We start from the raw sequence: 27,717 nt of genomic DNA, 5'->3' as shown, positions 1-27,717 counted from the left end.
TTTAAACACTAGAAGTGTTGCCTCTGGGGAGGATGGGATTGAAGTGGGTAATGGGGACATGTGGTGCAATGAGTTCATGTTCCTTCTACCTTGTTTTTTTTTTGAAAAACAGCCTGAGAGATTGTTTCCCTAAGCCTGAGGAGTTGTTACCTTTGCCCTAGTTCTTTGGAGAAGCAACTGGGGTGGGGAATTCCCTGTTTTCTACCCCAGAGGATTAACTTTTGCCCAGGGGATTCTCCAGGTTGATTGACATTTGCTAGGTCAGCTGCAAAGTACTAGATGGTTTGATACTTTTTTCTGATTATTAATAAGACCTGAGTTGATTGCCATCTCAAGAGTAATTGAGGATATATTGAACTCTGGCCTGGTGAGGGAGGTCCTGCCTTGGAACTGATGAGGGTCAGGATATATAAATGGCTGAAGCAGGTTTTAGAGGCCTCCTGGTTGAGACAAAGATACTGGATGGCACAGAAACAGAGCCATGTGAGAGCTGAGTGGTCCTAAAGCTGCTAACTGGCCCACCTCATAGCCACAGTAGCAGCTTGCTCAGCTCAGCTGCTGCTCTTCTAGCAACAGCTCTACACAATCAGGCCTCACTGCTGTTAGGCGCTCTGCCATCAGGCTATCCACCATCAACCTCTTGCTGCTAACCGAACCAGCTTTAAGCTCATACATTTCTTATTTGTGCCTTTTTAAGTTTTTTGTTAAAACCTTCAAACATACATGAAAAAATACAATAGTATAATGAATGGGTGTGTTTAACAATTGTAATCTACCTGCTTTATTTGTGCTTAATGTTTTAAAAGTAAATTTCACGTCTCACCCAAAATAGTTAACACTTGTATTTCTAAAATGACATTTTTCTCCTTTACCACATTCGACTGTCACCTTAACAATACTTCAGCGAAAATTACTTAACAATATCATCTAATACCTATTTTGTGTTCACAGTTCTTAGATCATCCCCAAAATGTCTTTCACAACTGATTTGTTCAAACCTAGTTGCAGTCTCCCCTCCACTCTCTGGACTGTGATGGGGGGAAGGGAGGTTTGCAGTAGGAGGAGACATCTTGATGTCCCCATAGGGAAAGCTGCAGTCATTCAGAACCTTCTTGACAGACTCTCAGCTGATAGCTCAGCCTCTGTCCCAAAGGTAAGAGGTCTTAGGAGTTGGCTGCAGAGGTCCAGGGCCCCCATGATGTCCAGCATTTGGCTCTGATCACCCCTGAGAACTGTGACCTCAGAATCTTTGACACCTGTGGATCTGAGAAGCCTGGCTCTGGGGAAAGTTTTGACAGTCTCCTGGGCTCCTGGACCATTTCTTGCCCCCTTACCAAGACCTTCCTGTATTACAGGTGCATCTTGAAGCTGAGAGTCCATCCAGCCACCCCCAGATAAAGAAACTGAGGTTCAGGAGAGCAATTGCTTGACCAACATCTCCAAACCCATAAAGAAAAGACCTGGGATTTGGACCCAGGCTTGTGTGACTGGGTTACCACAGCTATAAACAGGGCAGTTTATGCATGTGTAAGTCCTGAGTAGGATTGTTGACACATGAATTATACCCCAGAGATATTTGATGTGAAGTTGCCCAAAGGCCTGGGTGGGACAGGGAGCGGGAATGAGGCTTCTTACCTTCAGAGAAGGTGAAGAGGGACTGTCCTCATGGGATGGGCCTCCAAACCCACTACATGAAGCGGACGCCAGTGTCGCCACTGCCTGGTTTTGCAGATATCCAGCATTGGTCAAACCTGCCAGTAACCCTAAAATAGGGAAAGCCTATAAGAGAAAATCCCTCAAAGAACCTATCGGAGAGGATGAGGAGACGGCAGCTGTTATAGGTGAAAAGAAACCTAAGATGTAAACAATATGACACACACTACACTTGACTGCAACAAGGTTTGAAAAAATCAGCTGCGAAAGACATTTTGAGTACGATCTAGGAACCGTGAATACAAAAATAGGTATTCAATGACATCATTAAGGAATTTCATTAAAGTATTGTTAAGGGGGAAAGTCACATTCAATTAAAGAGAAAAGTGTCATTTTTAGAGACACAATGGTAACTATTTTAGGTGAAACATGAAATTTACTTTTAAAATACTAAACACAAGTAAAGCATATGTAGCAAAAGATTACAATTGTTAAACTGGTAGCCATTCATTATACTACTGTATATTTTCCTACATGTTTGAAGATTTAATAAAAAGTTTTAAGAGGCACAAAAAAGAAATGGATCAGAGAATGTCAAAGCATGGATGAGAAAAATCCTTTCACCTGTTAACACGGAAATAGGATAAAGTCATCGGTCTTCCAGGTGGTTGCCTGGGGGAGTGTAGGGTAATGCTATTCAGCCGTACACATCTCCTCCCTAATGGAGTCAGCATGCTGGGGATGAACTCGGGATGGACTCGGGCTAAGGTACAAGGCCACAAAAAGCATGACTGGGCCAGTGGCCAAGGCCAAAGAATGCCTTAGCAACAAGAGAGAAAACATCTGGGCCTGGACGTCAAGTCCCTGAGAACACTGACTGCCTAAGGATGTGGGAGAAAACAATGAACCTTGGTCCCAACTGGAATGGTATATAAGCTTGGGTCCCTTGCTAGGTGGTTGCAGAAAATACTCCAGCTGGCAGCCACTGGAGAGCAGCTGCTTGCCCATGTCAGTAAGTTTCCCTGAACGTATGAATCTGGAAAGAGCTATGTGTCGGTTCTTCAGATTATCTGCCAGGATGCACAGTGAGGGTCTTTCCTGGCCGGGGCTGACCCCTGACAGGGAGAAACTCAGCAAGAGGGCTATTCTTGGAGGGTTATGTGGGGGTGGAAGAAAATCAGCACCATGCTTCCAGGCTGGGCCTAGCTGGCAGAGGCATGGCATTGCTCATGGACAACAAAACAGATATTCAAAAAGAGGTTAAGGATTCCAGGGAAACTAGATTAACAGAAACAGAACAACAAGAATAGAAATGAGAATGTTTACACATTGTGAAGAATGTAAACAACGTCACTGAGCACTGAACAACAAATAGAGATTGTTGAATGAGAACCTAAATTGTTGTGTAAACCTTCACTGAAAACACAATATTAAAAAAAAAAAAAAAAAGGTTAAGGATCAATTAATCCAAAACTAAAACTAAGGTAACAAACACCCTTTGATATTTGGAGCCACCGTGTCAGAGAATTTCCACAGATGAATAAAGCCCTCATTTGCTTTCGATGCTAACCAAAATGTTGGAGGCTCAAGCCCACTCACAGGCACCTCGGATGAAAGGCCTGGCAATCTACTACTGAAAAAGCAGCCATTGAAAACCCTATGGAGCACAGTTGTACTCTGACACTGTCAGGGTTGCCACAAGTTGGAATATATTCCATAGCAACAGCTTTTTTGTTTTCTCCTAAGGAGACTCCTGCAGCCCCTGTGTCTTAGTCATCTAGTACTGCTATAACAGAAATACCACAAGTGAATGGCTTTAACAAAGAGAAATTTATTTTCTCACAGTCTAGTAGGCTAAAAGTCCAAATTTGGGCATCAGCTCCAGGGAAGGCTTTCTTTCTCTGTCGACTCTGGAGGGAGGTCCTCATCAATCTTCCCCTGGACTAGGTAGGAGCTTCTCCATGCAGGAACCCCAAGTCCAAAGGACACGCTCTGCTCCCAGCATGCTCTCTTGGTGGTATGAGGTTCCCCACTCTCTGCTCACTTCTCTTTCCTTTTATCTTTTGTAAGATAAAAGGTGGTGCAGGCCACACCCCAGGGAAACTCCCTTTACATTGGATCAGGGACATGACTTTAGTAAAAAAAAATGACTTTAGTAAGGGTGTTAAAATCCCACCCTAATCCTCTTTAAGATAAAATTACAATCACAAAATGGAGGACAACTCACAACACTGGGAATCATGGCCTATTTTGGGGGGACACAATCCAATCCATGACACCCTAGATGGCAAAAAAAAAATTAAGTGTTCTACTACTAGCCCGAAGGTTGTAACCAAAACTCACCCAGTGGCAGCAGCATCTCAGGAGACAGGCCTGGCAATCTACTCCTCATAGGTCACAGTCTTCAAAACCCTATTATCAAAAAATGAAACAACTAGCAGCATCACTAACAGATTGCTATTCATGTTTAATAGACAACTAGGCAGTAGTTCAGTGCTTTTAGATTTTCAAGGTCCTTATATATAAGTTTTAAGGAACCCTGGTGGTGCAATGGTTAAGCACTCAGGTGCTAACCAAAAGGTTGGGTTTTACAGGAGAAACACCTGGCAACCTACTCCTGTAAAAATTACAGCCAAGAAAACCCTATGGGGCAGTTGTACTGTCACGTGGAGTTGCCTTGAGTCATAATTGAATGGATGGCACACAACAACATAATTTTAGCAGAAAATTTGAACAAAATTTCTGACTGGATGGAACAGTATGTGTTCAAAACATTATCAAAGTTTGAACAGAAACCTTGCTAAACCTTACAAGTCAATCATAAGATGAGTAAGCCATGGGCACAAAACCCCTAGAGTTCTTGGAAACAGAACGTGTTCATCATTCTTTGATTGTTTTCTGAAAGAATAAATTTCAAATGAAAGTTAATGAATGAATAGGGGAAACAGGCCCATTTTGGTTTCAGTTAATCAGATCACCTAGATACAATTATGTGAAACAAAACAAGCCACTTCTAAAGGTTATAGTTCAAAGCATAGCTAGAAGCTACTTATTTATTTCAATAGGTTTCTAACAATATGTAATCAGATGACCTTTAGTGTCAGTACTAAGAGAACTCTGTTTTCATAAAGCAAACCTTGTAATTTTATGTTACGCTAGAGAGCATAGTTCTACTCTCCACACATTGCATCTCCAAGGAGGGAATCTACTCCGTGACAGCTGGTGTTTTGCTTTCTCCTGCTGTAGCATTAAAAATCAAAAGATCTTTATTCTGTAAAGATCAAAAGAATTTAGTTTTATTGAAGAATATTACAACTCGAACTGGGCAGCACTAAATAGAGTACAAAGTGCTCCATAAAAGTTGAGCAGTAGCTTTTTATGTACATTCTGTACAGAACAAACACTTAAATTCTTTACATACTTCCTGAGAACAGTTTGTACATTTTCCAAGAACAATTGTAACATATTCTTCCTGGAACATCTGTGTAACTATTTTGACATCCTCTTCTTGGAACATTCTTATCTAGTACTTTCTGAGAATCATATGGGTTAACCAAACCCCCTTTTGGTGTACCAGAAATCAGTGTGGATTAACCCATTATTTCAAGCCAAGCCTGAAAGTGCCTGGTTCAAAATTTCTGCTAGCACTTTCCCCCCTTTTGATCAAGCCTCCACTAAGGGGCGTGATAACCCACAATGGAGTAGCATTTCTTCTGCAAGGACTCTGTCAGTTTTTGTTGACGATCTTTTAGTAAAAAAACAATTTTTTTCACCTTGTCCAAGCTAATAGGCCGAGCTGAATTTGACAGGGGTGGTGTAGCAGACAAGGCCATATAAAAAAAAAATAAATTCAGGCTAAAGTCAAACAATAAAGGTCAAGGCACAATATTTCTGGGAAGCAAAAGCAACTGTCTTGATTATTTAATTTTCAAAAATTGGTCTCAATATTATATGTTGTGGGTTTCTTCGAAGTATATAACTGTAAAAATGCATCGCAGGGGCATCTGAACTCCTTTAACTTCACAAGAGGGAGATAGAGTCAAGATCAACAGCCCAAGGCTGATTTCTATGAGGGGAAGATCAGGCATACCTCCTCCTTTCTCCAACCTTTCTACCAATTATAACACCAGCTGTCCCTTCCATGGCACTCTCTACTTCTCTGCTAGGTTTGATAAATTGTTGCGATGGCCACACAGAACTCACAGACCATGCTCACAGTTATGGGATTTATTAGGGGAGTAATAGCTTACAATTCAGGATCAGGAAGGACTCAGAATAGAGTTCTTTGGTCAGCACAGCTTCTTCTCAGCCATGCCCAGGTAAGCATTTCTCTGGCCCTTGGTCTGGCCTCTGCCCTGCTCAGGCAAGTGTCACAAAGCTCTTTAGCTCCACTGATAAGTACCCAGAGGCATCCCACTCCCCCAGGGAGCCTGGGACCACAGGCACTTAGCTCTCTAGCTCCATGGCTCGGCAAGCCTAGCTCTGCTAATGATTGCCCAGAGGTACCCCACTCCAACAGCAAGTCTCCTGCCCGAAGGGGTTCAGCTTTCTTATTCTGTGGGCCAGGGAGCCCACCATGTCATCTCCTGGTTCTGCTGCTATCTCCTGCCACTATCACTGATACTACTGCTGCGCCATCATCTCTCACTGTCTTCTGTGTTACAGCACCTCTCTCTGTTTCCTGGGTCTAGGGGGTTCTCAGCATAAGAATCCCAGGTCCAAAGGACACACTCCACTCCTAGCTCTCTTTCTTGGTAGTGAGGTCCCACTTCTGGTTGGAATTGGCTCTCCTAAGCCTGGTGGGATGGCAAAACTGACCAATCCCCTTGTTAGTGTTCCATATACCTTATTTGCATGGTCCTAACCTGCAAGGATTCCATCCACCTTACTGACATTATTAGAATGGTAGGCCACAAGCACCTCATTTGCATAGTCCCACCCAGTCATTTGGTGGGAGTTACAAAGACTATGGCTAGAAAAGCCATATTAAGTAATTCACGGCACTGCAGGGCACCCCCTGGCTCTTCTAACCATTGGCCCTTTCATACTTTAAGGATTAACTTCCCCCTCCCAATCATTTTGCCAGTCCAAAACAGTCATTAACAATTAGTCCTTCAGTAGGACAGTCTTCAGGGTGAAGTTACTGAGGTACCAGCCATTCAGGTCTGCTACAGGAATCCATCTGTTCTGGTCAGGTTCTCCAAAAGTCAACTCGGCTTCACCCTCTCTGACTGCTGATAAAATTTAACTGAGAGATTATTTCCTTGCTCTGATCCTCTCTTGAGGTATCAGCATAGCAAAACCTTTAAGGGACTTTCGGTTTGGCCACCGTACTCCAGTCTACAAGTGTCATGTCCTTAGTCCACTCTCTCAGTTACCACTTGTACAATTAGTTTTTATAATCACAATTAACCCTCTGTAAAAATGGCATGGGGGTGGTGTCTGACCTCCTCCAACCCCACAGGGGGAAGGGAAACTAAGATCAATAATGGAAGGCTGATTCTTATGAGGCAGAGGTCAGACATACCTTCTCTCTCCACCATGTTTACTAATTCTGACCCCAACCATCTATAACCTGATGGATCCAGGTCTGCTCACTACAAAGACATGAAGAAGGTGAAAACGAAAGAAGCTTTATTTAGTTGGCCAAGTAAAGGAGCACACTGGGACTTCTGTTGCCAAGGTGGCTCCCTGAATAATGGTGCAGGGGATTTATTTGGGTAAAGTAAACTGGGTCTAGGGTCTTCAGAAACCCCTTAGGGCAAGGTCAGCTTGCTGACTGGCTTGGCCTCAGAAGGCGTTCCCAGGACAGTCTGATCCTCTGCTCCTGCCCAGTTTAGAAGGGGAGCCCCAAAAAATGGCGCTTTGCCTACACCCGGGCATAGATGAGGGTGTGTTTTTCAGCCTTTGATGTCGATAGGTCATCTAAAGGACACAATTGCTGGTACTGCGCATGTCAGGTGGGACACATCTGGTTCTTGCCAGTTTTAGCTGGTCCTGTGACCCCCGTCTCATTTTTCTCAACTGAGCCAGAAACAGGGAACATACCTAATAAGGGGATAGCTCAAAGACAGGGAGTTAGTTTCTATGTCAGTTAAGATGGCAGGCACAACTCTTTGCCTATCCAAGATGGCGAGTGTGCTGCCAGTCTCATTTCCTCCTTTTCTTTCCAGGATTTGGACTAGTCCAAATTCTTACTTTTACAGGGAATTGGCTGGAGGTCATTCTTCTGTAACTTCCTCAAGCTGAAAAGGGGCATTGGCATAAAACTGTGAACAGGCTTTACCTGGGTCAGTAGAGGGTATGGGGTTGTAAGCATCCAAAACCATCTGTAAATGTACCCACCAGGAAAGGGAGGTAATTAACCACTTAACAAGCTTAGAATGCGTGGACCAAAAAGACAGATAATCAGTGTGATTGGAGCTACTATAGGCCATATCCAGCTTAAAAGGATACTTGCCCAGGAACCAGTAACAGAAGGGTTGAAACCGGGCCCTAGAGAAGTTTGTTTTAGATGATGTAGCCACTTGGCTTTTTCAAAAATGTTTTAGATATTCATTTCCACTGTTCCTGAGGTATTGATGTACATACAACAGGAGGTGTTCTGTATAGCATAGACCTCCCCTTCTTTAGCTAAGAGGTAGTCAAGAACAATGCGATGGTCAAGGACCATACCTACCAGAGAGTCGAGAGTTTTCTGTTGCTCTGAGATGGCAGTGCCTCTGCTACTGGCAATTTCTTCAACAGTGTCAGTCAGGTTACCCAGCGTAAATTCATGTTGAGCTATGCCAACCCAGGAGATGGTTAGTCCAGTAGCTTTGGTGGTCCATCCTAAAATCCCGTCAAGAGGGCCCCTCTTTCTTTGGGAAAGCGGACTCTGGGTATTATTGTATAGTGTAACGTGAGGGCTGAGAAACCCTAACATGCACTCCCCCACCTGCAGAACAGGTTAAGGCACTGTAATGTCTGTATTTGCTATGAGTTTCTCAAATGAGGCTAGGCTTTGGAGGGTGTGAGCCTCCTTCTGCATAACCAGATGTGTCCCGTAGGTGCACAAATGGCCTGGCCAAGAGTTAGTTCAGCAATGCTGTGGCTAGCCTGCCATAACTAGGAATCTATGTCTTGGTGTCTGGTTATTAGATCATATTGAGTGCCATGGTCAGGATATATATTGCACCATAGAGGGTGAAAACCATTGACTTTGGAGTTTTTTATTGCCTCAGTTAAGGCCGGGTGTTCATGAGGAAAAAATTTCCAGGTGGGCCCCTCAGGTATGCTGTGTATGCCAGCTCTCCCTGATTGCTGAGTATAAAGGATAAGAGACCACATTAGAGAAAGGTGTTACATTGAAAGTGTAGGCAGGTGAGGATTCTAATTTGGCTAATATCTTGAGTATTGTCTAAGTATAATTCATGGTATGTGGTGGCACAGAACAACAGGGATCACAAGGGAAAGAGTGGAGTTAGCAACATGCGGGTGGTAGTGGCAAATCCAACAGTCTGTTAGCTGGGCCCCATCTGCGATGGCCTTAGTTAGCTGGAACTATTAGTAGTCTAAGGAGCATGAGTTGCAGGGGCAAGGTAAAATAGGAAAGCCACCAAAATGAGGAGTAACATGATGGGAAAGGAGGTCCACATGGTTACCTAGCAATAGTAAAGGGAGTGATTGTACAGCTTTGGTAGAGCATAAAGCTCAGTTAACAAAGAAAAGAAACTATTATTAAAACTCACAGGATAATATTCTTGAATAGGAAGTAAAATAGGCAATGTTTGTACCAGAATAGAAGGGGGTGCCCTGGACCGGTGGGACATTCAAGTATCAGGAAGATGATAAACAGTATTGCAACTAACAGTACTATAAGACAAATTGTAGTTGCAGGTAGTGGGTGCGTGATGGCTCAGGGGCAAAGAAAATGATTACACCCTTGTAGAAAGACACAAAGTTTATATAATAACAATACAATGATAAGAAAAAAGAACAGAACAGCTAGTACAACAGCTAGGGGATGACAGTCAGTGGGTATTTTAAGTCACTTATCTGTTTTCTTTTTCTTAAAGCCATTTCAATTCTCCTACTGGTTCAGCTTCCCGGTTGTCCCGGCTCTGCTGGGTAAGCTGTTCAACATTTCCAAGCTCCCTTTCTGCTGACTCTGATGGCTGTCGGTGTGGACATTAACACTTCATAGGGTCCATTCCACTTTTCTGTTAGCGTTGTGCTGTCCCAGACTTTGACATACACCCAACTTCCAGGCTTTGCAGCATGAAGCAGTACTTCAGGTGATGGGACAGTCTGCCAGGTGGCGTTTGTGTACCTGTGGAGACAGTCAAGAGTTTCTCCTGCTAAGCACAGATACTGTTTTGCAAACAACTTACCTTGTTCATAAATACAATCAGCTCCAAAATCTTTAGTTATATTCATGGCACTTAAGTCAGATTCATTATAGTTACGGAGTAAGGGGTGCCCATATGTAAGCTCAAAGAGGCTTACCTTTAGTTTAGTTCTGGGAGCAACTCTTACCCTGAACAGAGCCACAGGGAGAGCTTTTGTCCGAACTAATTTAGTTTCTTGACATATTTTGGCTATATGTGTATCTTAGCTATCTAGTGTTGCTGTAACAGAAATACCACAAGTGGATAGCTTTAACAAACAGAAGTTTATTCCCTCACAGTCTGGTAGGCTAGCAGTCCAAATTGAGGGCGTGAGCCCCAGGGTTCGGCTTTCTCTGTTGAATATGGAGGAAGTTCTTTGTCATCAATCTTCCCCTGGACTAGGAGCTTCTCTTTGCAGTAACCCTGGGTCCAAAGGATGCACTCTGTTCCTGGCACTGCTTTCTTGGTGGTATGAGGTTCCCCACTCTCTGCTTGCTTCCTTTTCCTTTGATCTCTTGTAGGATAAAAGGTGGTGCATGCCACACCCCAGGGAAACTCCCTTTACATTGGATCAGGAATGTGACCTGAGTGAGGGTGTGACTTCTCACCCTAATCTTCTTTAACATAACCTAACTTGTCTCATTAACCACCAGGAGAGACTAGAATTTACAGCACTTAGGAAAATTACACCAATAACAAAATGTAGGACAACCACACTATACTGGGAATCATGGCCTAACCAAGTTGACACATATTTTTGAAGGACACAATTCAATCCACGACAATGTGTTTTCAGTGTCTTGTTCATTCTTTCTACTTTTCCTGCAATATGCAGATGACACAACCTTGCTTGCTGAAAACGAAGAGGACTTGAAACTCTTACAGATGAAGATCAAAGACGAAAGCCTTCAGTATGCATTACAGCTCAACATAAAACAAAAATCCTCACAACTGGACCAATAAGCAACATCATGATAAATGAAGAAAGGATCGAAGTTGTCAAGGATTTCATTTTACTTGGATCCACAATCAATGCCCATGGAAGCAGCAGTCAAGAAATCAAACAGCACATTACACTGGGCAAATCTGCTGCAAAAGACTTCTTTAAAGTTTTAAAAAGCAAAGATGTCACTTTGAGGACTAAGGTGCGCTTGACCCAGGCCATGGTATTTTCAATCACCTTATATGCATGTAAAAGCTACACAATGAACAAGGAAGATGGAAGAAGAATTGATGCATTTGAATTGTGGTGTTGGTGAAAAATGTTGACTATACCATGGACTTGAAGAATAAACATGTCTGTCTTGGAGAAATTACAGCCAGAGTGCTCCTTGGAAGCCAGAATGGTGAGACTTCATTTCATCTCATGTACTTCAGACATATTATCAGGAGGGACCTGTCCCTGGTGAAGGACATCATGCTTGGTAAAGTAAAGGGTCAGCAAAAAAGAGGAAAACCCTCTACGGAATGGATTGACACAGTGGCTGCAACAATGGAGTCAAACGTAATGATTGTGAGGATGGCACAGGCAAGGCAGTGTTTCGTTCTGTTGTACATAGGGTTGCTACGAGTAGGAACCAACTCAACAGCACCTAACAATAGCAACAACAACATAAGGATAGGTATAATCACTAAGCAAAGTCCACAAACTTCAGTGGCATGCATGAAGTCTTATTCCATGATCTCAGCACTAACTATCTACTTCAAAAGTCGTCTGCTCCAGAAGAACTAGATGGTGCCCAGCTACAACCGATGACTGCCCTGACAGGGAACATAACAGAGAACCCCTGAGGGAGCAGGAGAGCAGTGGGATGCAGACCCCAAATTCTCATAAGGCCAGACTTAATGATCTGAGTCTAGAAGGACCCCAGTGGTCATAACCCCTAGACCTTCTGTTGGCCCAGGACAGGAACCATTCCCAAAGCCAACTCTTCAGACATGGATTGGACTGGACAATGGGTTGGAGAGGGATGCTGGTGAGGAGTGAGCTTGTTGGATCAGGTGGACACTTGAGACTATGTTGGCATCTCCTGCCTGGAGGGGAGATGAGAGGGTGGAGGGGGTTAGAAGCTGATGAAATGGACACAAAATGAGAGTGGAGGGAGAGAGCAGGCTGTCTCATTAGGGGGAGAGTAATTGGGAGTGTGCAGCAAGGTGTATATGGGTTTTTGTGTGAGAGACTGACTTGATTTGTAAACTTTCACTTAAAGCACAGTAAAAATTACTTAAAAAAAAAAGTCGTCTGCTTCTGGCCATGGAGACATTTGAAGGTGACCTTCGGGTCTCCAGAGAGCTGACTGATCAAGAAAGGTGTTTTAGCTTTCTTTAATTGTGATGGATGAATCTAAGGTTTAACTCCTTCTAATTTGGCCACACATAGGTTGGTAAGGAAAACTAAATAAGGTCTTTTCTAACAGGGCTCTAACAAGTCCTTGAGTTGATGTCTTTTCCAACATGTGTTCTCCTGGGGCAATGTTAGGCAGACTTCTGGAGACTAGTTCTCGGTTATCCAAAGTTACTTTAACCTGTGAATTAGGATAGTGAATTAAAGACTGACATTTCAGGAATTCTGGTTGGAACATGTTAGGGTCAGTGTAAATGACATAAGGAAGGCTTATAGGACTTCCAGTAATTATTTCATGAGGGGTAGGCTTGTGAGATCCAAATAGTGTGGACCTCAGATTTATGAGAACTATGGGTTAGGATTTTAGGCTAGGGTAAATTTAAAGCTTCACAAAGCTTGGCTATCTGGGTCTTTATTATTCCATTACTTCTTTCTACTAAGCCAGAACATTGAGAATGATAGGGGTAATGCAATCTTTGATAAATGAGAAAAACTCATCACAATTCTTGAATGATTTGACTGGTGAAATGAGTTCATTGATCACTGTAAAATGGTCTTTGGTGTTCCCCAGGTGGGTAGGATGATTACAAGTCTTTTTGTCACAAAGGCTGCAGTAGCACGATGGCAGGGGAACATTTCCACCCAATGTGAAAATATACAAATTGTCACTAATACATATTTATAAACATCTGAGGGTGGAGGTGAATGAAATCTAACTGCCATTCAGGATAGCCCGAGAAGGCAAAGGGTATTGCCCTGGTAGGACTTTAAGGTGTTTTCTGGGATTGTAACAAGGACAAGTAGGACACCTTGTTCAACAGCCTTGAAAAATTTTCCCCACTAATATTTTCTTAAGATCTCAATAATTTTAACTCATCCTGTGCAGGAACTTTCATGGAAGGCTCACATCACAGGAACATGCAGGAAATTGGATGAGGTAGTATTCTCATCAAGTTCAGTCCGTAATTTAGTGGCAGGATCTTGGTAAGAGCCTGCCTTTTTGCATGCCTTAAATTTCGCCCATTTGGGATAATTGTTGCTGTTTTCAAAGTTCTTCTAAAGTTAATTCCTGAGGATGGGAGTTACCAATAGACAAATTTGGGGAGTTCTTTCTTCACTCATCATAAGCGCAGAAATAACATGAGAGACAGCTCATTTAGCTGCCATATCAGAAAGATTATTTTCCCTAATTTCTTTAATTTGGGGTACTCTCTTTGGTTGGTGACCTTGTATTTTCAATCACAGCAGTTTCAGAGGGAGGTAAGGGAGTGTCTGAGAGAGCTACTACTAAAGCTCCATTTTTTTATGGTTAAAAATCCTCTTTGCTTAGGTAACATGCCAAAACCATGTACAACTCTAAAGCAGTACCTACTGCCTTTAAATATATTTACAGATTTTCCTGAAGCAATTTTACAAGCTCTAGTGAAGGCAATCAATTTGGCTCATTGGGTTGAAGTGGCTTCAGGGACAAGCCTGACTTTCAAGTACTTCAGAAGTAGTAACAGCATATCCAGCTTGATGATGAGTGATGGGATTAGATTTTAAATAGGAACCATCCACAAACAATATTAGGTCAAGACTAATCAAGAGTCTCCCTTAAGTCTTTTGGAGGGGTTAAATGCTCTTCTTTTAAGTTCAAACAGACATGAGCAGGATAGTGGCCTGTATCAGTCACAGAAGAGTAGCTGCATTCAGACAAGCTACAGACTGCAGCCCAAGGACAGAAGCTGCTAAAAGGAGAACTTCATAAGAAATAAGTCAGCTGGCAGATAGATGCTGTGTTAAAACAGAATTTAATATTGCAGATACAGCATGAGGTACACGAACATCTTAAAAATTGCCTAGCAGTGTGTCCGCAGTGGCTTCTACTAGTTTAACAGATAGAGCCACAGCCCTAAGTCAGGGAGGGTATCATTCTCTTGTTCCTGAATCAACCTGTAGGCTATAGTAGTCTACAGGCCTCTGTTGCCCACTATGTCTTCGCGCAACTACGCTCAGAGATTTCCAGATACTTCCTATATGAATAAGGAGAAATCTAAGTAATAATTGAGAAAATCTAAAATGGGTATATTCATTAAGGTCTCTTTTAACCTACTTTTAGCCTGTTGGTCTTCCAGCAAAATTTGAAATGTATCTGGTTTAGAGGCTTTCAAGTATTTATACAAGGGCTGAGCCAATAGAGAAAAATTGAGAATCCAGGTGCAGCAATTGCCACAAGAGTCCTAAAAGTCCTCACAGTACCCTTTTTGCTTTGGGCATAGGAAAAACAAGACTAACCTCTTTCCACCTGAGATCAAAGGAGATGATCTTTTCAGAAATTAAATGACCCAAGTATTTTACAGAAGTCTGTGCAAACTGTAATTTTTCTTGGGAGACTTTGTGTCCATTGGCAGCCCGGTAGATTTGTTAGCAAACTGTAAAGGTTGTAAGTATGCAGATAAAATCTGAGAAAAATAAGTAGGTGATTTGGAGGCCTGGTTGCACAGTGGTTAAGAGTTGTGCTGCTAATGACAAGCCACTCCTTGGACACCCTATGGGGCTATTCTACTGTGTCCTATAGTCACTATGAGTTAGATTCGACTCAACTATAATGGATTTGGTATTTTTGTTTTGGATTTGTGCCTTTACAGTCCAGGTGAATTGTTTGTTCTCCCAGGTGAATGTAAACAAGCACTGACTTTCATGATATACAGGAATGTTAAAAAAGGCACTACAAAGATCCACAACAGTGAAATGATTTGCATCTGGGGGATATTAGAAAGTAACTGATGAGGATTAGGGACTAACAGCAACCTAGGAACAGCAATGCAATTGATTACATGCAAATCCTGAATGAATCTCCAGCCCCTCTTATTTTGCGTTTTACTTGAAGAACTGGGATATTACAAGGGCTGGTACAAGGGACGATCGAACACTTAGAGGAAAAATCACAATAATGGGAGCTAGTCCTTCTTTTGCTTCCCATTTAAGTGAGTGTCAGGGAATCTTTGGTAAAGGCTTGGTAGACTCTACCTGGATCTTAATTGGTTCTGCTGATAGAACTTGGCCTACATCTGTAGATGCAGTGGCAATAAGGTTGCAGGAATTTGGGAAAGAAAGTCAAGGGGAAAATAATTGAGCTGAGTCAAATTTTGGACAGGTATAATGAGGGCTTGCATACAGCAAATGGCTTCTTCTTCCTTAATGCTGCCTCAGTCAAAACCTATTTCTGCTGACTTGGGGACACCTGGTAGGTTTAATATTTCTCTTTTATTGTTAAATTGTAGATGACAATTCCATTTGGATAACAAATTCCTTCCCAATATATTAACAGGGGCATAAAGAGTGAACTTAGGAATGTAAATCTTCAGTAGGACCAAGGAATATTGAAACAGGCTGGGAATGAATTAATACCTTTTCTTGATTAGTGACACCCACTATTTTTTAGTTTTTTGTGCTCCACGGCAGGGGCTACTATAAGGAAGTGGAGTTAATAGTAGACATGGTGACTCCAGTGCAAATTAAAAACTGGCAAGGTTCTCCATTAACACATACAGTTGTTTCCTCTTGTGAGTTGAGTGCCACCACAGGAAAAGTCTGTTTTTTCCCCAGAGCTTCTTCATTATAATTCAGGATGAGGATTGTCTTGGGAAGCCTTTAGTTTGTTTTTTAATTTGTAACATTCATTTCTCCAATGGCCTGATTTTTTACAGTAATGGCAGACACCAGCTTTGGAACCATGGGAGCATTCAACATTTTTCTTCTGGCTGGAAGACTGTAATAGTTGCAGCTGAAGAGTCATTAATTTATTAGCCTTGGAGATCTGTTCATCTTCAAGAGTTTGGAAGAGTTTGTAAGCCAAGTTCGTTAATTCAAAAATATGAGCTGTCTCCCAGTCTAATCGGTGTCCTTTTACCAAGGATGAGATCTCAGTTTTGAGATCAGATATAAAAAGAGCATAAAAGCTACTGAAACACCAGGGGCAGACAGAGACAGCCCAGAGTGTTTAGAAAACTTTCGATGTAAGCAGCTCTGATAGCCATAAACGCTCTTATCTTTATTTTGTTTAGATACCATTGCCATTGAGTAGATTCAACTCATAGTGGCCCTATAGGATGGAGTAGAACTGTCCCATAGGGTTTCCAAGAAATGCCTGGTGGATTCAAACTGCTGACATTTGGTTAGCAACCATAGCTCTTAACCACTACACCACCAGGGTTTATTTTGTTTGCAGGAGATTTTTGTCCTATGAATTAATGGAAGAAAGGCCTTGGGGATAGCCTCCAGCAATTTTTTGTTCATGATCCATGAGTCTTCCAGTAGCTGTTTTATCTGTATTTAAGACTGGCTATCTCTGGAATCCTTCCATTCAGCCTGTTCTAGCTGTAGTTCAGCATCTCCTGGCCCAGTTATCATGTGAACTAGTTGATATAAATCAAGGATCCCAGGCTGACAGATATCAACAAGAATTCTAAATTCTTCAGCAAACTTACAAGGTCCTCCTGCAGATTAGGAAAATCTTTCACAACACTGTATAGGTCTTATCGTGTCCAGGGACTGAAGGTAATACGATGAAGTTCCTCAGCATCCATGCTAGGATGGATTTTAAAAGGTATTTCAGACCGAGTGTTGTCAGAAGAGGGTGAAGAATGGGATAAAGGAGCAACAGCTGGCAATGGTGAAGAGGGTGCAAGGGTTAAGGTTTTACATTGTAATTCTTTAACCTGTTTAGTCAATTGAGAAACGGTACCCTGCAAGCAGCCTATTTTACTCTCCTGGTGTCTTTTAGAGACCTCTATCAATGAAAATAGGCATCCCATTGAGACGGCTTAATTCTGGAGACTTTATTTGCAAATTTACTGTGCAGAAACACTAACTTGGAGAGTTCAAAAGAACACCAAAGTGGCCAATGATTTTCCAAACTGTCCCTGGTAAGGTCCGGCCAGCCATACAGGAACACACTCATTAAAGGACAAAAGTGCTTGTTCATGTAGTAGGCAGGGGCCCTGAAGGGTGGCTCTGGGCTCCCTTCAGCTTTGGTATTTCCCATATTTCCAGTCATATGGACCAAATGTACTTGCAAGGACAAAACAAATTACAAATTCAACAATAAAACTTAAATAGCTACTAACACAAGAGGGTGGAGCTCGGATACGAGAGGTTGTTTACCTTGAAATGACTCCCAAGAGTTCATAGAAGCAGAGAGCCCAAACAACTTGGCTGGTACAAAACCGAGTCCTCGACACCTCCAGGGTCATAGGAGATAACGCACCTTATATATCCTGCTTCTGACACTTAGAAATGCCGTAGCACAGAAACCAAAAGATCTTTATTTTGTAAAGATACAAAGAAACAGAGTTTTACTGAAGCACACTGCAGGTCAAGCTGGGTAGCACTAGGTCTCTGGATTGAATTGTGTCCACAAAAAATATGTGTCAACTTGGCTAGGCCATGATTCCCAGTATTGTGCAATTGTCCTTCATTTTGTGGTAATGTGTAATTATACTCTATTTTATGTGTTATAAATCCTAAACCTCTTTATATTAGTGAGGTAGGGTTATTGTTGGGTGCATCGTAAGTCACACCTTTATAAAGGGTGTGACTTAGTCACCACCATACTCAAGTCACACCCTTGCTTTAGACACACCTTTTATCTTATGAGATAAAGAAGAGGCTAGCAGAGAAGAACCTACTACCACCAAGAAGAGCCAGGAGCAGAGCATGTCCTTTGCACCCAGGGTCCCCACGCTGAGAACCTCCTAGACCCAGGGTTAAGACTGATGCCAAGACACATGGAGATCTCCAAGGAACAATAGGCCCACAGATGTTGAAAGGAGACAAAGACCTTCCTTCAGAGCCAACAGAGAAAGCCTTCCCCTAGAGCCAACACCCTGAATTCAATTTCTAGCCTCCTAAATGGTGAGAGAACAAACTTCTGCTCGTTAAAGCCATCCAATTGTAGTATTTCTGTTATAGCAGCACCTCACGACTAGGACAGGATTTGGTACCAGAAGAGTAGGGTGTTGCTCTAACAGATACCTAAAATGTGGAAGTGGTTTCAGAATTGGGTAATGAGTAGAGGGTGTAACAGTTTTAAGGTGCCTAACAGTAAAAGCCTAGACTGCCTTGAAGAGACTGCTGGTAGAATTACGGATGTCAAAATTTGTTCTGATGAGGACTCAGAAGGAAGTGAGGAGAGCTACAGAGAAAGTTTCTAGCATCTTAGTTAATACATATGGTGCCAGCAACAGAATGTTGCTAGAAATCTAGATGTTAAATTGGCTTCTGGTGAAGCTTTAAAAGAAAATGATGAATACATGATTGGACAATGGAAGAAGGATGATGCTTTTCATGCAGTGACAAAGAACTTGTTCGAATTATGTTCAAATGTTTGGTGGAAGGTAGAATTTGTTAAGTGCCAAAACTGGATATCTGGCCAATGAGATTTCTAAGCAAGATCTTAAAGAAGCTGCATGGTTTCTCCTTGCTGCTTACAGTAAAATTCGAGAGGAAAGAGATGGACTTAAAAATGAACTACAAAATGAAAACAGAACTTAAAAGATTTGGAAAATTCTGGTGCACAAAGGACACATGTCCTAGAATGTTCACCAAGGACGTGGCTACGCAATCTTTTAATGAGATTAAGCTCACGTGACTGATGAATCTAACCAACTACCACAGTAAAAAAACCACCAGCTTAGACTAAAGGGAGCAGAGAAAGAACACTGTCTGCCTCTTGGAATTCTACGGGCAGGAAACAGGCCAAAGGAGCTACATCTGGTGTCATCCAAGAAAAGAAACAGACCATCCCTGGGGCATCTCAGAGATCAGCAGAACTGCTGGAGGGAGCATGGAAAACAGGGCCTTCTCAGTTCCAACAGGCGAGGCCACAGCCTCCTAAGTTTCAAAGAGTCAGATCTTCACCAACTCAGTTCCATTGCATAGGGCTTTAATTACGGTGTTCCAGGGGATGTGGCCACAGTCAAAAACTGATGGGGTGGGGCTGCCATGGCCTAGGGGCAAAAGAATGGGGTCTGCCGTGGCTGAGGGGGTGATGTCACCATTCAGATAGACTCAAAGAATGGCGCTACATAAAGCCAAAGGAGCAATGTTGTCGTCACATTGGGCCTGGAAGAGATTGCTGAAGTCCAGGGTTAAGAGGCTTTCACCCAGAATCCAGAGAGCATGACCAACACCCAGAGTATGGGGGACAGGGCCATTCCCTAGATGGTGTCAGGGAATATTTTCAAGAGCTAATGTAAATTATTTTGTTGGGTTTTAGACCTGCTTTGTGCTTGTTATTCCTTCTTTCCCTCCAATTTCTACCATTTGTAATGGAAAGAGTTACTCATGCCTATTCTGCCATTGTACTTCGGAAACAAATCACATGTAGTCTAGATTTCACAGGTTCACAGATGGAGAGGAGGAGGCGGGGCCAAGATGGCGGACTAGGTAGACGCTACCTCGGATCCCTCTTGCAACAAAGACTCGGAAAAACAAGTGAATCGATCACATACATAACAATCTACGAACCCTGAACAAAAAACACAGATTTAGAGATGGAGAACGAACAAATACGGGGAAGCAGCAACTGTTTTTGGAGCCTGGAGCCAGCGTCCCAGTCAGTGATGGCTCGGAGACAACAGTCGATATCAAACCACATAAAGAAGCAGACCATGACAGCTTCTACAACCCCCCAAACAAAAGAATCAAAATCTTTTCCAAATGAAGATACAATCCTGGAATTATCACATACAGAATATAAAAAACTAATTTACAGAATGCTTCAAGACATCAGGGATGACCTCAGAAACGAAATAAGGCAAACTGCAGAAAAACCCAAGGAACACACTGTAAAACAGTTGAAGAACTCAAAAAGAGTATTCAAGAACATAGTGGAAAAATTAATAAGTTGCAAGAATCCATAGAGAGACAGCATTCAGAAATCCAAAAGATTAACAATAAAATTACAGAATTAGACAATGCAATAGGAAGTCAGAGGAGCAGACTCGAGCAATTAGAATGCAGACTGGGAAATCTGGAGGACCAGGGAATTAACACCAACATAGCTGAAAAAAAATCAGATAAAAGAATTAAAAAAAATGAAGAAACCCTAAGAATCCTGTGGGACTCTATCAAGAAGGATAACTTGCGTGTGATTGGAGTCCCAGAACAGGGAGGGAGGACAGAAAACACAGAGAAAATGGTTGAAGATCTGCTGACAGAAAACTTCCCTGACATCAGGAAAGACGAAAGGATATCTATCCAAGATGCTCATCGAACCCCATTTAAGATTGATCCAAAAAGAAAAATACCAAGACATATTATCATCAAACTTGCCAAAACCAAAGATAAAGAGAAAATTTTTAAAGCAGCCAGGGAGAAAAGAAAGGTCTCCTTCAAGGGAGAATCAATAAGAATAAGTTCAGACTACTCAGCAGAAACCATGCAGGCAAGAAGGGAATGGGATGACTTATACAGAGCACTGAAGGAGAAAAACTGCCAGCAAAGGATCATATATCCAGCAAAACTCTCTCTGAAATATGAAGGCGAAATTAAGATATTTACAGATAAACACAAGCTTAGAGAATTTGCAAAAACCAAACCAAAGCTACAAGAAATACTAAAGGATATTGTTTGGTCAGAAAACCAATAATATCAGATACCAGCACAACACAAGGTCACCAAACAGAACATCCTGATATCAACTCAAATAGGGAAATCACAAAAACAAATTAAGATTAATTAAAAAAAAATGCTCATAACAGGGAATCATGGAAGTCAATAGGTAAAAGATCACAATAATCAAAAAGAGGGACTAAATACAGGTGGCACAGAACTGCCATATGGAGAGTGATACAAGGCGATATAGGACAATACAAGTTAGGTTTTTACTTAGAAAAATAGGGGTAAATATTAAGGTAACCACAAAGAGGTATAACAACTCCGTAACTCAAGATAAAAGCCAAGAAAAACGTAACGACTCAACAAACATAAAGTCAAACACTATGAAAATGAGGATCCCACAATTTACTAAGAAAAACATCTCAGCACAAAAAAGTAAGTGGAAAAATGAAATTGTCAACAACACACATAAAAAGGCATCAAAATGACAACACTAAACACTTATTTATCTATAATCACGCTGAATGTAAATGGACTAAATGCACCAATAAAGAGACAGAGAGTCTAGGACTGGATAAAGAAACACGATCCGTCTATATGCTGCCTACAAGAGACACATCTTAGACTTAGAGACACAAACAAACTAAAACTCAAAGGATGGAAAAAAATATATCAAGCAAACAATAAGCAAAAAAGAAGAGGAGAAGCAATATTAATTTCTGACAAAATAGACTTTAGACTTAAATCCACCACAAAGGATAAAGAAGGACACTACATAATGATAAAAGGGACAAATGATCAGGTAGACATAACCATATTAAACATTTATGCACCCAACGACAGGGCTGCAAGATACATAAATCAAATTTTAACAGAACTGAAAAGTGAGATAGACACCTCCACAATTATAGTAGGAGACTCCAACACACCACTTTGGGAGAAGGACAGGGCATCCAGTAAGAAGCTCAATAGAGACACGGAAGACCTAATTACAACAATCAACCAACTTGACCTCATTGACTTATACAGAACTCTCCACCCAACTGCTGCAAAGTATACTTTTTTTTCTAGCGCACATGGAACATTCTCTAGAATAGACCACATATTAGGTCATAAAACAAACCTTTGCAGAATCCAAAACATCGAAATATTACAAAGCATCTTCTCAGACCACAAGGCAATAAAAGTAGAAATCAATAACAGAAAAACTAGGGAAAAGAAATCAAATACTTGGAAACTGAACAATACCCTCCTGAAAAAAGACTGGGTTATAGAAGACATCAAGGAGGGAATAAGGAAATTCATAGAATGCAACGAGAATGAAAATACTTCCTATCAAAACCTCTGGGACACGGCAAAAGCAGTGCTCAGAGGCCAATTTATATTGATAAATGCACACATACAAAAAGAAGAAAGAGCCAAAATCAGAGAACTGTCCCGACAACTTGAACAAATAGAAAGTGAGCAACAAAAGAATCCATCAGGCACCAGAAGCAAACAAATAATAAAAATTAGAGCTGAACTAAATGAATTAGAGAACAGAAAAACAATTGAAAGAATTAACAAAGCCAAAAGCTGGTTCTTTGAAAAAATTAACAAAATTGATAAACCATTGGCTAGACTGACTAAAGAAATACAGGAAAGGAAACAAATAACCCGAATAAGAAACGAGAAGGGCCACATCACAACAGACCCAACTGAAATTAAAAGAATCATATCAGATTATTACAAAAAATTGTACTCTAACAAATTTGCAAACCTAGAAGAAGTGGATGAATTCCTGGAAAAACACTACCTACCTAAACTAACACATTCAGAAATAGAACAACTAAATAGACCCATAACAAAAAAAGAGATTGAAACGGTAATCAAAAAACTCCCAACAAAAAAAAGCCCTGGCCCGGACGGCTTCACTGCAGAGTTCTACCAAACTTTCAGAGAAGAGTTAACACCACTACTACTAAAGGTATTTCAAAGCATAGAAAATGACGGAATACTACCCAACTCATTCTATGAAGCTACCATCTCCCTGATACCAAAACCAGGTAAAGACATTACAAAAAAAAGAAAATTACAGACCTATATCCCTCATGAACATAGATGCAAAAATCCTCAACAAAATTCTAGCCAATAGAATTCAACAACATATCAAAAAAATAATTCACCCTGACCAAGTGGGGTTTATACCAGGTATGCAAGGCTGGTTTAATATTAGAAAAACCATTAATGTAATCCACCATATAAATAAAACAAAAGACAAAAACCACATGATCTTATCAATTCATGCAGAAAAAGCATTTGACAAAGTCGAACACCCATTTATGATAAAAAACTCTCACCAAAATAGGAATTGAAGGAAAATTCCTCAACATAATAAAGGGCATCTACGCAAAGCCAACAGCCAACATCACTCTAAATGGAGAGAGCCTGAAAGCATTTCCATGAGAACGGGAACCAGACAAGGATGCCCTTTATCACCGCTCTTATTCAACATTGTGCTAGAGGTCCTAGCCAGAGCAATTAGGCTAGACAAAGAAATAAAGGGCATCCGGATCGGCAAAGAGGAAGTAAAATTATCTCTATTTGCAGATGACATGATCTTATACACAGAAAACCCCAACGAATCCACCAGAAAACTACTGAAACTAATAGAAGAGTTTGGCAGAGTCTCAGGTTATAAGATAAACATACAAAAATCACTTGGATTCCTCTACATCAACAAAAAGAACATCGAAGAGGAAATCACCAAATCAATACCATTCACAGTAGCCCCCAAGAAGATAAAATACTTAGGAATAAATCTTACCAAGGATGTAAAAGACCTATACAAAGAAAACTACAAACCTGTACTACAAGAAATTCAAAAGGACATACTTAAGTGGAAAAACGTACCTTGCTCATGGATAGGAAGACTTAACATAGTAAAAATGTCTATTCTACCAAAAGCCATCTATACATACAATGCACTTCCAATACAAATTCTAATGTCATATTTTAAGGTGATAGAGAAACAAATCACCAACTTCATATGGAAGGGAAAGAAGCCTCGGATAAGCAAAGCATTACTGAAAAAGAAGAAGAAAGTGGGAGGCCTCACTCTACCTGATTTCAGAACCTATTATACAGCCACAGTAGTCAAAACAGCCTGGTATTGGTACAACAACAGGCACATAGACCAGTGGAACAGAATTGAGAACCCAGATATAAATCCATCCACATATGAGCAGCTGATAATTTGACAAAGGCTCAGAGTCAGTTAATTGGGGAAAAGATAGTCTTTTTAACAAATGGTGCTGGCATAACTGGATATCCATTTGCAAAAAAATGAAACAGGACCCATACCTCACACCAAGCACAAAAACTAACTCCAAGTGGATCAAAGACCTAAACATAAAGACTAAAACGATAAAGATCATGGAAGAAAAAATAGGGACAACCTTAGGAGCCCTAATACAAGGCATAAACAGAATACAAAACATTACCAAAAATGACGAAGAGAAACCAGATAACTGGGAGCTCCTAAAAATCAACCACCTATGCTCATCTAAAGACTTCACCAAAAGAGTAAAAAGACCACCTACAGACTGGGAAAGAATTTTCAGCTATGACATCTCCGACCAGCGCCTGAGCTCTAAAATCTACACGATTCTGTCAAAACTCAACCACAAAAAGACAAACAACCCAATCAAGAAGTGGGCAAAGGATATGAACACACACTTCACTAAAGAAGATATCCAGGCAGCTAATAGATACATGAGAAAATGCTCTTGATCATTAGCCATTAGAGAAATGCAAATTAAAACCCGGATGAGATTCCATCTCACTCCAACAAGGCTGGCATTAATCCAAAAAACACAAAATAATCAATGTTGGAGAGGCTGCGGAGAGATTGGAACTCTCATACACTGCTGGTGGGAATGTAAAATGGTACAACCACTTTGGAAATCTATCTGGCGTTATCTTAAACAGTTAGAAATAGAACTACCATACAACCCAGAAATCCCACTCCTGGGAATATACCCTAGAGAAATAAGAGCCTTCACACAAACAGATATATGCACTCCCATGTTTATTGCAGCTCTGTTTACAATAGCAAAAAGCTGGAAGCAACCAAGGTGTCCATCAACGGATGAATGGGTAAATAAATTGTGGTATATTCACACAATGGAATACTACGCATCAATAAAGAAGAGTGACGAATCTGTGAAACATTTCATAACATGGAGGAACCTGGAAGGCATTATGCTGAGCGAAATTAGTCAGAGGCAAAAGGACAAATATTGTATAAGACCACTATTATAAGATCTTGAGAAATAGTATAAACTGAGAAGAACACATACTTTTGTGGTTACGAGGGGGGGAGGGAGGGAGGGTGGGAGAGGGTTTTTTACTGATTAATTAGTAGATAAGAACCGCTTTAGGTGAAGGGAAGGACAATACTCAATACATGGAAGGTCAGCTCAACTGGACTGGACGAAAAGCAAAGAAGTTTCCCGGATAAAATGAATGCTTCAAAGGTCAGCGAAGTAAGGGCGGGGGTTTGGGGAGCATGGTTTAAGGGGACTTCTAAGTCAATTGGCAAAATAATTCTATTATGAAAACATTCTGCATCCCACTTTGAAATGTGGTGTCTGGGGTCTTAAATGCTAACAAGCAGCCATCTAAGATGCATCAATTAGTCTCAACCCACCTGGATCAAAGGAGAATGAAGAACACCAAGGTCACACGACAACTAAGAGCCCAAGAGACAGAAAGGGCCACATGAACCAGAGACCTACATCATCCTGAGACCAGAAGAACTAGTTGGTGCCCGGCCACAATCGATGACTGCCCTGACAGGGAGCACAGCAGAGGACCCCTGAGGGAGCAGGAGATCAGTGGGATGCAGACCCCAAATTCTCATAAAAAGACCAGACTTAATGGTCTGACTGAGACTAGAGGAATCCCGGCGGTCATGGTCCCCAAACCTTCTGTTGGCACAGGACAGGAACCATCCCCGAAGACAACTCATCAGACATGAAAGGGACTGGACAGTGGGTGGGTGAGAGATGCTGATGAAGAGTGAGCTAATTACATCAAGTGGTCACTTGAGACTGTGTTGGCATCTCCTGTCTGGAGGGGGGATGGGAGGATAGAGAGAGTTGGAAGCTGGCAAAATTGTCACAAAGGACAGACTGGAAGGGCTGACTCATTAGGGGGAGAGCAAGTGGGAGTACGGAGTAAGGTGTATATAAACTTATATGTGACAGTCTGACTTGATTTGTTAACGTTCACTTGAAGCTCAATAAAAGTTAATAAAAATAAATAAATAAATAAAGTGTGATTGGGCATGTATCTTACGCTGAGTTCTCTAGAGAAACAAAACCAGTATATAGAGAGAGATTTATATCAAGGAAATGGCTCACACAGCTGTAAAGGCTGGAACATCTCAAGGCTGTGGGTCAGCCTAGTGGCTTCTCCTGATTCACATAGCCACAGGGGCTGGCAACCCAAGATCGGCAGGTCAGACAGCAGGGCTCTTGCTAACAGGCTGCGAAAACCAACTAATCCCAAAATCGGCCGGCTTTTTTTTTTTTTTTAATACGGCAGGTAAACTGGTAGCTCAACTCCCAAGAACAGGAGGTTAGACTAACAGGAACCAGCTGCAGGATCCAGAGCAAGCAAAAGGCCACAAACCTTACTAGAAATTCCACCTATACTGGATGCAGGCTACACCCCCAAGGAAACTCTCTACAATTGATTGGCTACTCACAGCAGATCCCATTGTGGAGGTGATCACATTATAACAAATTTCATCATAGAGATGATCACATCATAACTGCCTGAGAATCATGGCCCAACCAAGTTGACACACAACCTTAACGATCACAGCATGAAGATGGAAAATGAAATCATTCTAATCAGAAAACCAACTCAGTTATTTGGGTGGGAAAGGAAGGATTAATCACAGTAAGGACTTGTGCAAAGTTGTACAACTACCACCAAATACCAACATTTCCTAATTCAATCCTCACTGCATCATCATGTGGTAGAGCCTCCTGGATACTGGCCTAGCGGCCTTGGCTAGTTGGTGGAGGCTTCCGAATACTGACCAGGTGACCTTGGCTAGTTGATGGAGGCCCCTGAATACTGCCCAGGCGAACTAGTCTAGTTGGTGGGGGCTGCAGGGTACTGATCCAGTGACCTTGGCTTGTTGGCAGAGGCTCCTGGATACTAACCCAGCAATTTTGGCTAGTTGGCACAAGCTCCTGGATACTGCCCAGGGAACCTTGGCTAGTTGGCAGAGGCATCTGGATACTCACCTGGTGACAGTGGCTTATTGGCAGAGGCTTCTGGATACTGCCTAGGCGACCATGGCTTGTTGGCAGAGGTTCCTGGGTACTCATCCTGAAACCCTAGGTAGAGGCTCCTGGAAGGCACCTCATGATAAGATAGAGTTGTTACGCAAGGTCTGTTAACTTCCTTTGCTTCATGAGTAACCACTGATATGCTCTAGGCAACACTTTCTTAGGAACATTTTCCAGGCCGGAAGGCTACACCTTGAGAACCAGCTCCAACCAGCCACCCATATTTGCACAAAACCTGACCTCAGAACCTCCTTCCTCTGAAGGAGAGCACAATTCCCAGCCCACCTTTGTACCCAGAGCCCATTCTGGAGCGAGAGGTTCACCCACCAGTACGTCCGGCCCAAGATAACTCGGCAACCAGGCTCCCAAACTTGGACCCAAAACCCCAAAACCCAAACTT

At 41.8% G+C, this 27,717-nt stretch overlaps 1 long non-coding RNA gene and 1 other non-coding gene across 2 annotated transcripts; one reads left to right on the top strand and one right to left on the bottom strand.

Moving 5' to 3' along the window:
* Positions 1 to 1,187: 1,187 nt before the first annotated feature.
* On the top strand, positions 1,188 to 1,275 carry LOC111749684 (small nucleolar RNA SNORD88). Its single transcript, XR_002784882.1, has one exon. It is a non-coding gene; the product is annotated as a small nucleolar RNA SNORD88 (small nucleolar RNA).
* A 353-nt stretch (positions 1,276 to 1,628) lies between these two features.
* On the bottom strand, positions 1,629 to 27,678 carry LOC104845508 (uncharacterized). Its single transcript, XR_775572.3, has 4 exons — positions 27,273 to 27,678; positions 8,333 to 9,964; positions 3,997 to 4,065; positions 1,629 to 1,763 (listed from the first exon to the last, which is right to left on the bottom strand). It is a non-coding gene; the product is annotated as an uncharacterized LOC104845508 (long non-coding RNA).
* Between the last annotated feature and the right edge of the window lie 39 nt (positions 27,679 to 27,717).

The sequence above is a fragment of the Loxodonta africana genome, chromosome 11 (genome assembly GCF_030014295.1).
Source record: "Loxodonta africana isolate mLoxAfr1 chromosome 11, mLoxAfr1.hap2, whole genome shotgun sequence".
NCBI classification, from domain to species: Eukaryota; Metazoa; Chordata; class Mammalia; order Proboscidea; family Elephantidae; genus Loxodonta; species Loxodonta africana.
This window is presented reverse-complemented; position numbering and strand designations above follow the sequence as displayed.